The sequence below is a fragment of the Callithrix jacchus genome, chromosome 7, assembly GCF_049354715.1.
Source record: "Callithrix jacchus isolate 240 chromosome 7, calJac240_pri, whole genome shotgun sequence".
Taxonomy (NCBI): Eukaryota; Metazoa; Chordata; class Mammalia; order Primates; family Cebidae; genus Callithrix; species Callithrix jacchus.
The window spans coordinates 123,741,976-123,756,463 of NC_133508.1; the positions used below are offsets into that span (position 1 = coordinate 123,741,976).

The window sequence follows — 14,488 nt, forward strand, 5'->3', positions numbered from 1 at the left end:
GTTCTATTTTCAGTTCCTTTGGGTATATATCCAGAAGTGAAATCGCTGAATTATATGGTTTTTTGGTGTTTAAATTTTTGAAGAATTACAATATTATTTTTCAAGATTACTGCATCATTTTACATTCCTACCAGCAATGCAGAAGGGTCCCAACTTCTCCACATTCTTGCCAACACTTTTTATTTTATTTCATTATATTTTATTTTATTGTTTTGTTGGCTTGATGATAATAGCTTCCTAGCAAGTGTGAAGCAGTATCTCATTGTGAGGTTTCTAACATTTTTGACCAGTGTTTATCTTTCTGGCAACTCTGAATACTCTAAATTTCATACTACTTTTGAAACCTACACTGAAAGAAAACTTCTTCAAAATCATAGAAATAAAGAATACTTCCCAAAGGATAGTATTATTTCTATTTTTATGCATACTGGTATGAAGGTACTGAAATACTCCACATTTTGTGCATAACATACAAAATTCATACTTTTTCCTAGTTAACCCTATGTTAGTCTTTGTCCTCCCTTTAACTGAGCAGTTTATTTAGACCCTATTGACCTTTATTCTGTGTTTATATAAGCTTTCCAATTTTTCAGTTATTCAAACATTTTATCCAGTTCTTCAGGTGAGAGTTATCAACAAGTGAATGATGAAGCACATTCCTTATCAACTGCATGTTATATAATTTAGGGGCAAATTTTTAACATTTTATACTATTTGTATTATAGAGTATTTAATTATGTATTATTTATTTAGACACTTTATATTATTTTATATTAGTTATGTTATTTTAGGTTATACTTTATGAAGTATATTATTATTTTATGAAGTTTTCTCCCTTAAAGACATATTGTCTTAAATAACTGTCAAAAGGAATTTACTTATAAAAGAAACAGAGCAAACTTTTAATTGACTTGTGTGAGAGGCACTTTGTCTAAAAGAAAATTAAAATTGATTTGCTCTGTGACAATCTTCTGAGTAAAATATTTTAAAGTACACAGAAACATTGAATTTCTATCTAGAGGGAAACCCCATTACATAAACACTGTATTTCACTAAATAAGGAGCTCAATAATATCTTTCAACTTGCTTACTTTGAAGCGCATATATGTAGAAAGATGAAAAACAAATTATTGCCCTACCAATAATTAGTTAGGCAAGTATTTCATTGAAAGAGGGACATTTCCTTCCAACTATCCCTCCCCCAGGTGGCAAGAGAATTGTCTGAACAGGTTTTATAAGAATAATTCAAAAGGTGAAATAAGATAAGAATGGCACAGCTAACTCTGTATCAAGAATGAAGGCCATGCCTGGTAGAGAAATGCAAACATGTGAATGCCTAGCAAAGAATCTAGATCAACCATGAAGGATTATGTGGGTGGCAGGGCTGCCACGATAAGCCTACCTGACCTTACCAGAGAAATGATTTATAATAATGCATGTACATCCAAGTCAAAGAAACAAAGGAATAGTTTGGCCATTACAGCCAAATGGTGAGCATCAGTGCTTCTCAAAATTGAATGTGCGTATGAATCATCTGAGAACCTGTTATAATGAAGATTCTGATTCAGTAGGACTGGGATAATGCCTGAAACTCTGCATTTCTAACATGTTCCCAGCTGATGAAAATGCAGCTGGTCCATAGACCACACTTTTTTTTTTGAGACAGAGTCTTGCTCTGTCGCCCAGGCTGAAGTGCAATGGTGCAAACTCTTGAGTTTCTTCCACAAAACCTTTCTCCCAGGTTCAAGCGATTCTCTTGCCTCAGCGTCCCAAATAGCTGGGATTACAGACATGCGCCACCAAGCCCAGCAAATTTCTGTATTTCTAGGAGAAAAAGGGTTTCACCATGTTGGCTGGTCTCAAACTCCTGACTTCAAATGATCCGCTCACCTCAGCCTCCCAAAATACTGGGATTACAGGCGTGAGCCACCGTGCCCAGCCCATAGACCACACTTTTAACAGCATTATGTTCAGAATTAGGATATATAGCAAGTCAGATGGAAACTGAAATTTTCTGAGGCTCTTGGTGGCACGCACCTGCAATCCCAGCTACTCAGGAAGCTGAGGCAGGAGAACCGCTTGAATCTGGGAGGCAGAGGTTGCAGTGAGCTGAGATTGTGCCACTGCACTCCAGTCTGGGTGACAGAGAAAGACTCCGTCTCAAGAAAAAAAAAGTTTGCTATTCTGATAAAGGAGCAGACGTCGTTGGGGCCACCACATTCCTCTGTAGCTCATCATCTTATGATGAGTAAAAAGCCATAATCCAAGGTTGGTGAAGAAAAAATATAGAAAGAACCTGTGCCCTTATTGCCATCATTAAGCTACTAAACCAGCCCTAGGCTGCCTTGTAAAGAAAAGAAATCCATGTTTGGTTCACCCACTAGTAATCAGGCGTTATAACTGAAAACACTCCTAATAAATAGATATAGGTTAGAAGTACTAATGTGTCAAGTATGGACCAACAAGCTAGCGGGACAGGGAGAGGAGGAGTAAAAGACCTGCCTAGGTAGTCTGGCCCGGAGTGGTGGCTTATGCCTGTAATCCCAGCACTTTGGGAGGCCGAGTGGGAGGATTGCAAGGTAAAGAGATTGAGACCATCCTGGGCAACACAGTGAAACCCCGTCTCTCCTTTTCTACTCAAAATACAAAAAATTATTCTGGCGTGGTGGTACATGCCTGTGGTCCCAGCTACTCCAGAGGCTGAGGCAGGAGAATCGCTTGAACCCAGGAGGCAGAGGTTGCAGTAAGCCAAGATCACGCCACTGCACTCCAGCCGGTGACGGACAGATTCCATCTCAAAAAGCAAAAATCCACTGTGGACTAGAAATCCCCAGGTTTTTTAGACCTCATTTTTTTCAAGCAGTTTTAGGTTCACAGCAAAATTGAAAAAGAGGTACAGAGATTTCCCATACACCCCAGCTCCCGACACATGCATAGCCTACCCCATTATGAATTTCTCAACCAAATATATTAATATATTTGTTATAATTGATAAACCTACACTGGCACTTTTTAATCCCAATTTTTGTAGTTTACATTAGGGTTCACTCTTGGTGTTGTACATTATATGTGTTTTGACAAAAGTATAATGACGTGTCCACCATTACAGTATCATACAAAGTAAAAATCTGTGCTTTGACTTTTTATCCTCCGGCTCCCCCATTCAATCTCTAGCCATCACTCACCTTTTTACTGTCTCTGAAGTTTTGCCTTTTCCAGAATGTCGAATAGTTGGAATTTTACAGTATGCAGCCTTTTCAAATTGGCTTCTTTCATTTTGTAATATGTATTTAAGATTCTTCTATGTCTTTTCATGGCTTGATAACTCATTTCTTTCTAGTGGTAAATAATATTTCATCATCTGGATGTACTACAGTTTAATTATCCACTCATCTACTGAAGGATATCTTGATTGCTTGCAAGTTTTGGCAATTATAAATAAAGCTGCTATAATCATCCATGTGCAGGTATTTGTATTGACATGTCTTCACCTCTTTTGGATAGACACCAAGGAAGATAACTGATGAACCGTATAGTAAGAGTAAGTTTAGTTTTGTAAGAAACTGTCTCCTGAAGTGGCTATGCCATTTTGTATTCCTGCCAATGAAAGTTTTTGCTGCTCCAATATTGTCAGCATTTAATCTTGTCAGTATTCTAGATTTTGGCCATTCAAATAGGTGTGCAGTGGTATCTCATTGTGGTTTTAATTTACATTTACCTGATGACCTATGATGTGGAGCATCTTTTCCTATGCATATTTCTTATCTGTGTATCTTCTTTGGTTAAGTGTCTGTTAAGGTCTTTGGCCCAGTTTTTAATTAGGTTGGTTTTCTTATTGTTGAATTTTCAGAATCCTTTGTATATTTTGAATAACTGTCCTTTCTTAGATGTGTCTTTTGCAAATATTTCTCTCAGTCTCTGGCTTAATCTTCTAATTCACTTGACATTGTCTTTTGCAGAGCAGAGGTTTTAAATGTTGATGAAATGCAGCCTATCAATGATTTCTTTCATGAATTGTGCCTTTGTACTATATTTAATAAGTCATCACCATATACAGGTTATTTAAGTTTTCTCCTATGTTATCTTCAAAGAGTTTTATAGTTTTGCATTTCACATTTAGGTCTATGATCCATTTTGGGCTAATTTTTCTGTGAAGGGTATAATGTTTGTGTCTAAATCCTTTTTTGTTTTGCATGTGGATGTCTAATTGTTCCAGTACCAAACTATCTTTACTTCACCATATTTTCTTTGCTCCCTTTTCATCAGTTATGATCAGTTGACCATATTCATAGATCTATTTCTGGGCTGTCTATTCTATGCCCTTGATTTATTTACCTTCTCTTTCTCTAGTACCACACTGTCTGAATTACTATAGCTTTGTAATAAGTCCTTAATCCAGGTAGTGTCAGTACCAAAATTTGGTTCTTCTCCTTCAATACAATGTTGACTGTTCTGTGTATTGGCTCTCTATATGAACTTTAAAAGCAGTTTGTTGATCTCCACGAAATAAGAATTTGTTTAATTTCTTTCTTAAATGTTTGGTATAAATCACCAGTGAACCCATCTGGACTTGATGCTTTCTGTATTAGTAAGTTATTAATTATTGATTCAATTATATAATCTATTTTGTCTCCTTTCTTAGCATTATCAGTTATGATTCTTTTACTTTCTTAGTGGTTGCCCTAGAATTTGCAATATACACTTACAACTAACCCAACTCCATTTTCAAATAACACTACATCACTTCACAGGTAGTGTGAGTACCTTATAATACAAAATAATCCTAATTCCTCTGACCCATTTTTTGTATCTTTGCTTTCATTGATTTCACTAAAATACAAGCACATATAAGCATATACATGATATGTAGAAAGATGATTGTTGTATCTACATATGTAGATATAGCATACATCTATCTCTATATGATATATGTACACATAAACATACATAATCTAATATATTATTACTGTTCCTTTTGAACAATTGAAAATAAGATATACAAAAGTTTTTGTTTTATCTTCACTTATTCCTCCTTCAATGCTCTTCCTTTCTTAAAAAGATCTGAGTTGCTGACCTATATCATTTCCCTCTTCTCTAAAGAATTTTTAAAACATTTTTTGCAAGGCAGTACTGCTGGCAACAAATTTTCTTAATTTTTGTTTGAGAAGCTCTTTATTACTCCCTAATTTTTGAAGAATAATTTCACAGGGTATAAAACTCTGGGTTGCGGTAAGGTGGTGGGGGTGGTGGAGGGAAAATGTCCTCTCACCCCATCATCCCATGATTAGTCTTTTAGTGAGCCTATGTCTCTGGACTGCAAAATGTCACAAATGTGTCTCAGGTTTTTCTCCCTTCTTAGATGAGTCAGGGTGGCTACAGTTGGCTGGATCTGGATATTCCCCTTCCTTCAAGTAAGTTAGGCTCTGAAGAAACCCCAACAGGTTAGGCTCTGGTTAAATATTTTTTCCTGAGGGCAGGCCTTGTTAAGAAGAATTAGCTTAAATGTCATAATTTTCTAACTCCATCACTAGCTCTGACTCACCCAGGGAATCCCTAGGGTCATGATTCCTTGTTCCTTCTTCCTTGCTAATATATAATTTTATTATGGCATTTATGAGATTATATCATAAGTCTTCACTGGGATGTTGCCTTCAATAGTTTGTGGTTTCCTTAAGGGCAAGCAACTTTTTATTTTCTCAGCTTAACACAAAGGAAATATGTCATAAACATGTAAGGAATTAGTCTCATCACTATATGACCTGCTAAATTTGTTTCTCCTAGACAAGATTTCTATTGCTGCCCAGTTACAAAAGTTAACGGCTTCTGTATTAGGAAAAGAAAATTGTAAAATTTGTCAGAATCTGATTTTTTCACTAGCATTTTAATCATTTGCTTTTAATATTCTTCCTCAGATAGAGGGCTTGAATGAATGGATTGTGGACTACGAGTGGATGAATCTATAAGTACTTTCTCCTGGCATAACATTCTTTGGACAAACTCTCTTCAAAGCAATTATGTTCGAAGGCTATTTCTCCTTATGGCTTTTTCAATTCTTCTGATTACACAAAGAGAAATTTCTAAATTTAAGAGCCACATGTTAGAATATTTCCATAGCATCTGCTCAACTTACAGATTCTAAGAAGAAAGGGATGCCTTAAGCTCAGGATACTGCTGGTGTACAAATAGCAGCAGCAGAAACAGCAGCTAGAGAGAGTAAGGAGAGGTTAGTGCAGTGCTGGTGAGCAGGAAGGCATGAGAAGAGGTAACATGGGACTAAAAGTCAAATATCTACAATTCAAGTTTTGCCATTAACTCAGTTACCTTCCTGGGACATCAGTGTTCTCATCTGTAACACCAGTGGGTAAATTAGATGGTCTCTAAGGTATTTTCTAGCATGAAAATTCTATCATATGGACATTCGAAATCTCAACTCCTAAATCCTAGATATGGAAGATTTCCTGTTATGGTAAAAAGGGTTCAGAGAAAGGAAATGACAGGCTGAATTGCTCAGGAAAGTCTTCATAAAGAAGTAGAATTTAAGCTGGATAGAATTAGAAAAATGAGTATGGTCAAGGGCATAATAGTGGAAAGTAAAAATAATTTTCCACAAATTTTGACTAGAGAAAAAGATTTATCATAGGTAATATTGGTAGATAAAACTGGAAATTATAATTTGTAACTAGATTATGATGAATTCGGAATAGTGAGTAAAGGATTGTGCCAACCTAAAGGTAATAATAAACTCTTGAAGAATTTGAGAAAGAAAAGGTAGTATTATACATAAGATATTCTGATGCTGTGCAAGATAGATGAAACTGGAAGATACTGCTATAAAATCTTTAAGATGACTGCCAAATTGTCCAATTATGAGATGAAAAATATTTGAAAATTGAGGGTTTTATACCACTTTGTTAATATGTAGAGAGGTTAGTTAAACAGACTATGGTCCTCTAACAGTGAGAGAAAATGGAATAATCTCCAACAGTTCATCTATACATGGAGAACCTGTAAATTTCCACTGGTTCATGTAAGACTTTATTGCCCTTTATACATATCATCACTTCCCCTTGATGGGTTCAAATGTGCAAGTTTGGGGGTAGGAGCAGGAAAGAGCTGAAGTACTACTTTTAGAGCGGTGAAAAAGTATTTGGAGTTCCAGAAATTTAACAATCCCAGAAGGAAGGGGTAAAAAGCAGAGAATAAGGGAAGGAGAGGGGAAAACTGGGCACTAAGTAGGAAGAAAGGCAGGCCAATGAGAAATCCTTAATGGTGGGATTCCCAAGAATGTACAAAAATAGGTGACGTCGTATTGTTTCCTGCTTAGTATATTTAGTATATTAAAATGGGAAAAACAGGGCCAGGCATGGCGGCTCATGCCTGTAATCCCAGCACTTGGGAGGCCGAGGTAGGTGGATCACCTGAGGTCTGGAGTTTGAGATCAGCCTGGCCAACATAGTGAAATCCCATCTCTACTAAAAATACACAAATTAGCCAGATGTAGTGGTGCACGCTTGTAATCCCAGCTACTTGGGGGGTGCTGAAGCAGAGGATTGCTTGAACCCAGGAGGCAGAGGTTGCGGTGAGCCAAGATCATGCTACTGCACTCCAGCCTGGGCAACAGAGCAAGACTCTGTCTCAAAATAAATAAATAAATGAACAAATAAAATAGCAAAAACAAAAATGAAACATAGCAAACCCAGCCATTTTCCTTTTCAGAGTTTAAAACTGATTAGGAAATAGACATAGAGTCAGACAGATTATAAAAATATTAGCTCCATATATGCTAAAGCCAAATTAACAAGTATGGCTTGTCCTTGAGTCACAATTGGGATTTCTAATACTTCTCTCCAAGTCTAGAGCTCATAGACACTCCCTCTTTCATTCCCCAAAACAGTCTGCAAAGCAGGCATCTATCTGACTAGGTACAAAGGGAATCAGAATCCCACATAAATTGGCACTAGGAATAGGGAAAAGAGACTGGTTTCTGAATCTGCCTCTAGAAGGCAAGACATAACCCTGACTTACATGTGCTTAGCACAAGGAATCCAGAGCATAAGAAATACACACGCTTGTATGTGTATCCAAAAGAAAAGAGGAAGAAACTAACCCTCACTTAATAAATTCCAACTTATTTATATCTCAGGTTCTCTGTTGATAGTGAATAGCTTGTGATAATTAAAATTTAATGTTGTCTTCAGAAAATTGTATAAGGATAACTCAGCTTTTCAGTTCAAGAAGAGGCTCTTTTCATTTTTTAAAATAAAAATTTTACAAATATTATTTCTTCCAGGAAATAAAAAATGAAATCATAGACCACAAATGAAATCATAAACTACCTCAAGAAGAATCCAAATTTTCTAATAAAGAAAATGACTATTACTCTCTTAGCATGTAACTGACTCATGATTTAAAAGTCTAGTGACAGGAGACCTTTGTTTTCATGGAAATGAGAAGTCCTGACTGTCTCTGGAGAATTCAGTGTTAATGAAGGTAGAGAGTAGAATGATGATAACCAGAGGGTGGGAACAGGGGAGGATAAAGAGAGGTTGGTTAATGCGTACAAACATACAGTTAGATAGAAGGAATAAGTTCTAATGTTCAACAGCAGCATAGTAGGGTTACTACAGTTAACAGTAGTTTACTGTATATTTCAAAAGAGCTAGAGGCCAGGTGTGGTGGCTCACACCTGTAATCCCAGCACTTTGGGAGGCCAAAGCAAATGGATCACCTGATCCTAGATCAGGAATTCAAGACCAGCCTGGCCAACATAGTGAAACCCTCTCTGTACTCAAAATACAAAATTAGCCTAGTGAGGTGGTGTATGCCTATAATCCCAACTAATCAGGAGGCTGAGGTAGGAGAACCATGTTGCAGTAAGCCAAAATTGCACCATTGCACTTCAGCCTGGGAAAAAAGAGCAAAACTCTGTCTCAAAAAAAAAAGGACTTCTGCCAAGATGGCTGAATAGGAACAGCTCCGGAGCACAGTTCCCAGCAAGAGTGACAGAGAAGGCAAGTGATCTCCTCATTTCCAATCAAGGTACCAGGTTCATCTCAATGGGACTAGTTGGACAGTGGGTGTAGACCAAGGAGGGCAAACCGAGGCAGGGCAGGGTGTTGCCTCACCTGGGAACTGCAACTGGCCAGAAGATCCCCTCCTACCCAACAGAGGCCATCAGGGACTTATCCTGGGCCACTCTGGCACTCCGGTTGAGATACTGCACTTCTCCCATGGTCTTAATAGCCACACACCAGGAGATTTGCACCGGGCCAACAAGTGCCATGGGTTACCAGCAAAAATCAGAGTGGCCATTTCAGCTGGTACCACCTGAAACATCTGCAAAACAGACCCTCTCATTTCCCACAAAAAAATGGGAGCTGAAGGCAGGGAGCCAAGTAATCTGGCTCAGTGGGTTCTTCCCCTATGAAGATGAGCAAACTAAAACCAGCTAGCTTGAGAGTTTCACAGCCAGCACAGCAGTTTGAGCTCAAACCAGGATGATTGAGCTCAGTGTGGGGAAGGGCATGCACCACTGCCTAGGCAGTTCTAACCATACCTGTGTAAATAAAATCATGGAGTTTACATAGCAGCTGGACTGAGCCAGCAGCTGATCAGCAGCACCTTTGCAGGCAGACTGACTAGACTCCCTGCTAGGCAGGGCATCTCTGAAAAAAAAAGGCAGCAGTACATCAAGGATTTATAAATAAAACCCCACCTTCCTGGGACAGAGCACCTGGGAAAAGAGGCAGTTGTGAGTTCCATTGCACCAGACTTAAACGTCCCTGCCCCACAGCTCTAAAGAGAGCAATGGAGCTCCCAACACAGCACTTGAGCTCTGATAAGGGACACACTGCCTTCACAAGTGACTCCCTGACCACCATATATCCAAAAAGACACTTCATACAGGAGAGCTCTGGCTGACATCTAGCAGGTAACCTTCTCAGGTGAAGCCACCAGAGGAAAGAACAGGCAGAAATCCTTGCTGTTCAGCAGCCCCCAAGGGTGATTCCCAGTCAAGCAGGGTCTGGAGTGGACCTCCAGCAGTCCTGCAGCAGAGGGGCCTTATGGTTGGAAATAAAACTAAGAAAAGAAGGAAATACCTTAAACATCAACAGGAAGGACATCTACTCAGAGACTCCTTCCGAAAGTCACCAACTTCAAAGACCAAAGGTAAAAAAAAATCCAGAAAGATGGAAAGAAACCAGTGCAAAAAGGATGAAATCACCAAAAACCAGAACACCTCTCCTCCTCCAAGGGATCACAACTCCTCACCAGCAAGGGAACAAAACTGGATGGAGAATGAGTTTGACCAATTGACAGAAGCAGGCTTCAGAAGGTGGATAATAGCAAACTTCTCTGAGCTAAAGGAATATGCTCTTACTCAATGCAAAGAAACTAAGAACCTTGAAAAAAGGTGACAAAATACTAACTAGAATAACCAGCTTAGAGAAGAATATAAACAACTTGATAGAGCCGAAATATATAGCATGAGAACTTCATGAAGCATACACAAGTTTCAATAGCCAAATCAATCAAGCAGAAGAAAGGATATCAGAGATTGAAGATCAACTCAATGAAATAAAACAAGAAGACAAGACTAGAGAAGAAAGAGCAAAAAGAAATGAACAAAGCCTCCAAGAAATATGGGATTATGTGAAAAGATCTAATCTATGTTTGATTGGTGTTCCTGAATGTGACGGGGGGAATGAAACCAAGCTGGGAAACACTCTTCAGGATATTATCCAGCAGAACTTCCCCAACCTAGCAAGGCAGGCCAACATTCAAATCCAGGAAATACAGAGAACACCACAAAGATATTTCTCAAGAAGAGCAACCCCAAGGCACGTAATTGTCAGATTCACCAGGGTTGAAATGAAGAAAAAAATGCTAATGGAAGCCAGAGAGAAAGGTCGAGTTACCCATAAAGGGAAACTCATCAGACTCACAGTGGATCTCTTGACAGAAACCCTATAAGCCAGAAGAGAGCGGGGGCCAATATTCAACATACTTAAACAAAAGAACTTTCAACCCAGAATTTCATATCCAGCCAAACTAAGCTTCATAAATGAAGAAGAAATAAAAATCCTTTATGGACAAGCAATTGCTGAGAGATTTCATTACCACTAGGCCTGCCTTACAAGAGCTCCTGAAGGCAGCAATAAACATGGAAAGGAACAACCTGTACCAGCTACTGCAAAAATGTACCGAATGGTAAAGAACATTGACACAATGAAGAAACTGTGTCAACCAACAGGCAAAACAACCAGGTAGCACCAAAATGGCAGGATCAAATTCACACATAACAATATTAACCTTAAATGTAAGTGGGCTAAATGTCCCAATCAAAAGATACAGACTGGCAAATTGAATAAAAATTCGAGACCCTACAGTGTGCTGTATTCAGGAGACCCATCTCCATTCAAAGACACACATAGACTTAAAATAAAGTGATGGAAGAAGATTTACCAAGAAAATGGAGAGCAAAAAAAAAAAAAAAAAAAAGCAGGGATTGCAGTCCTAGTCTCTGATAAAACAGACTTTAAACCAACAAAGATCAAAAGAGACAAAGAAGGGTAGTACATAATGGTAAAGGGATCAATGCAACAAGTAGGGCTAACTATTCTAAATATATATGTGCCCATTACAGAAGCACCCAGACACATAAAGCAAGTTCTTAACAACCTACAAAGAGACTTAGACTCCCACACAATAATAGTTGGACACTTTAACACTCCGCTGTAAATATTAGACCGATCAATGAGACAGAAAATCAACAAGGATATCCAGGACTTGAACACAGATCTGGACCAAGTGGACCTAATAGACATCTACAGAATTCTCCACCCCAAATCCACAGAATATACATTCTTCTCAGCACCATATCACACTTCCTCTAAAATTGACCACATAATTGTAAGTAAATCACTCCTCAAATGCAAAAGAATAGTGCACTGTGCACTCCGACCACAGTGCAATCAAATTAGAACTCAGGATTAAGAAACTCACTCAAAACCACACAACTACATGGAAACTGAACAAGCTGCTCCTGAATAACTACTGGATAAATAATGAAATGAAGGCAGAAATAAAGATGTTCTTTGAAACAAGATGATAACAAAGACACAAGGACCAGAATCTCTGGGACACATTTAAAGCAGTGTCTAGAAGGAAATTTATAACAATAAATGCCCACATGAGAAGTGAGGAAAGATCTACAATTGACACCCTACCATCACAACTAAAAAAATTAAAGGAGCAAGATCAAATTCAAAAGCTAGCAGAAGACAAGAAATAACTAAGATCAGAGCAGAACTGAAAGAGACAGAGACATAAAAAACCCTTCAAAAAATCAATAAATCCAGAAGCTGGTTATTTGAAAAGATCAACAAAATAGATAGACTGCTAGCCAGACTAATAAAAAAGAAAAGAGAAAAGAATCAAATAGTTTTCAATAATAATTGATAAAGGGGTTAACACCACCAATTCCATAGAAATACAAACTACCATCAGAGATTACTATGTACCTCTATGTACATAAACCAGCAAATCTAGAAGAAATGGACACATTCCTGGACATGTACACTCTCCCAAAACTAAACCAGGAAGAAGTTGAATCCCTGAAAAACCAATAACAAGGTCTGAAGTTAAGGAAGCAACTAATAGCCTACCAACAAAAAACAGCCCAGGAGCAGATGGGTTCATGGCCGAATTCTACCAGACATACAAAGAGGAGCTGGTACCATTCCTTCTGAAACTATTCGAAAAAATACAAAAAGAGGGAGTACTCCCTACCTAACTCATTTTATGAGACAACATCATCCTGATACTAAAACCTGGCAGAGTCACAACTAAAAAAAAAACTTCAGACCAATATGCATGATGAACATCAATGCAAAAATCTTCAATAAAATACTGGCAAACCAAATGTAACAGCACATCAAAAGGCTTATACATCACGATCAAGTAGGCTTCATCCCAGGGATGCAAGGCTGGTTCAACATATGCAAATCTATAAATGTAATCCATCACATAAACAGAACCAAAGACAAAAACCACATGATTATCTCAATAGATGCAGAGAAGGCCTTCAACAAAATTCGACAGCCCTTTATGCTAAAAACTCTCAATAAACTAGGTATCAAAGGAACATATCGCAAAATAATAAAAGTTGTTTATGACAAACCCATAGCCAATATCATCCTGAATGGGCAAAAACTGGAAGTATTCCCTTTGAAAACTGGCACTAGACAAGGGTGCCCTCTCTCACCATTCTTATTGAACATAGTACTGGAAGTTCTAGCCAGAGCAATCATGCAAGAGAAAGAAATAAAGGTCATTCAATTAGGAAACAAGGAAGTCAAATTGTCTCTATTTGCAGATGACATGATTGTATATTTAGAAGACCCCATTGTCTCAGCAAGTATTAAATCTCCTTAAGACGATAAGCAACTTCAGCAAGTCTCTGGACACAAAATTAACATGCAAAAATCACAAGCATTCCTATACACCAATAACAGTGAAACAGAGGGCCAAATCATGAGCGAACTCCCATTCACAATTGCTACAAAGAGAATAAAATACCTAGGAATACAACTAACAAAAGATGTGAAGGACCTCTTCAAGGAGAACTACAAACCAGGGGAAAAGGACACCCTACTCAACAAATGCTGCTGGCATAATTGGCAAGTCACATGTTGAAGAATGAAACTGAGTTCTCATCTCTCACCTTATACAAAAATCAACTCAAGATGGATCAAAGACTTAAATCTAAAACCTGAAACCATAAAAATTCTAGAAGATAACATCAAAAGAACCCTTCTAGACATTGGCTTAGGCAAGGACTTCACGACCAAAAACCCAAAAGCATATGCAACAAATACAAGGATAAATTGTTGGGACTTGATTAAACTAAAAAGCTTCTGCACAGCAAAAGAAATAATCAGCAGAGTAAACAGACAACCCACAGAGTGGGAGAAAACCTTTGCAGTCTATACATCTGACAAATGTCTAATATCCAGAATCTATAACAAACTCAAATCAGAAACAAAAAAAAACAAGCAGTCCCATCAAAAAATGGGCTAAGGACATGAATAGACAATTCTCAAAAGTTATACAAATGGCCAACAAACATATGAAAAAATGCTCAGCATCACTAATGATTAGGTAAATGCAAATCAAAACTACAACACAATACTTCCCTACTCCTACAAAAATGGCCATAATCAAAAAAATAATGAATGTTGTCATGGATGTGGTGAAAAGGGAACAGTTTACACTGCTGGTGAGAATGTAAACTAGTACAACTACTGTGGAAAACAATGTGGAGATTCCTTAAAGAACTAAAAGTGGGCCAGGTGCAGCGGCTCATGCCTCAAATCCCAGAACTTTGGGAGCCCGAGGTGGGCAGATCATGAGGTCAGGAGTTTGAGACCAGCCTGGTCAACATGGTGAAACCTTGTCTCGACTAAAAGAAAAACATACAAAAATT

General features: G+C 38.0%; 1 long non-coding RNA gene across 6 annotated transcripts in view; it reads right to left on the bottom strand.

Moving 5' to 3' along the window:
* Window positions 1–14,488, bottom strand: part of LOC128928210 (uncharacterized) — a 188,240-nt gene that overhangs the window by 93,735 nt on the left and 80,017 nt on the right. The window lies entirely within an intron of this gene.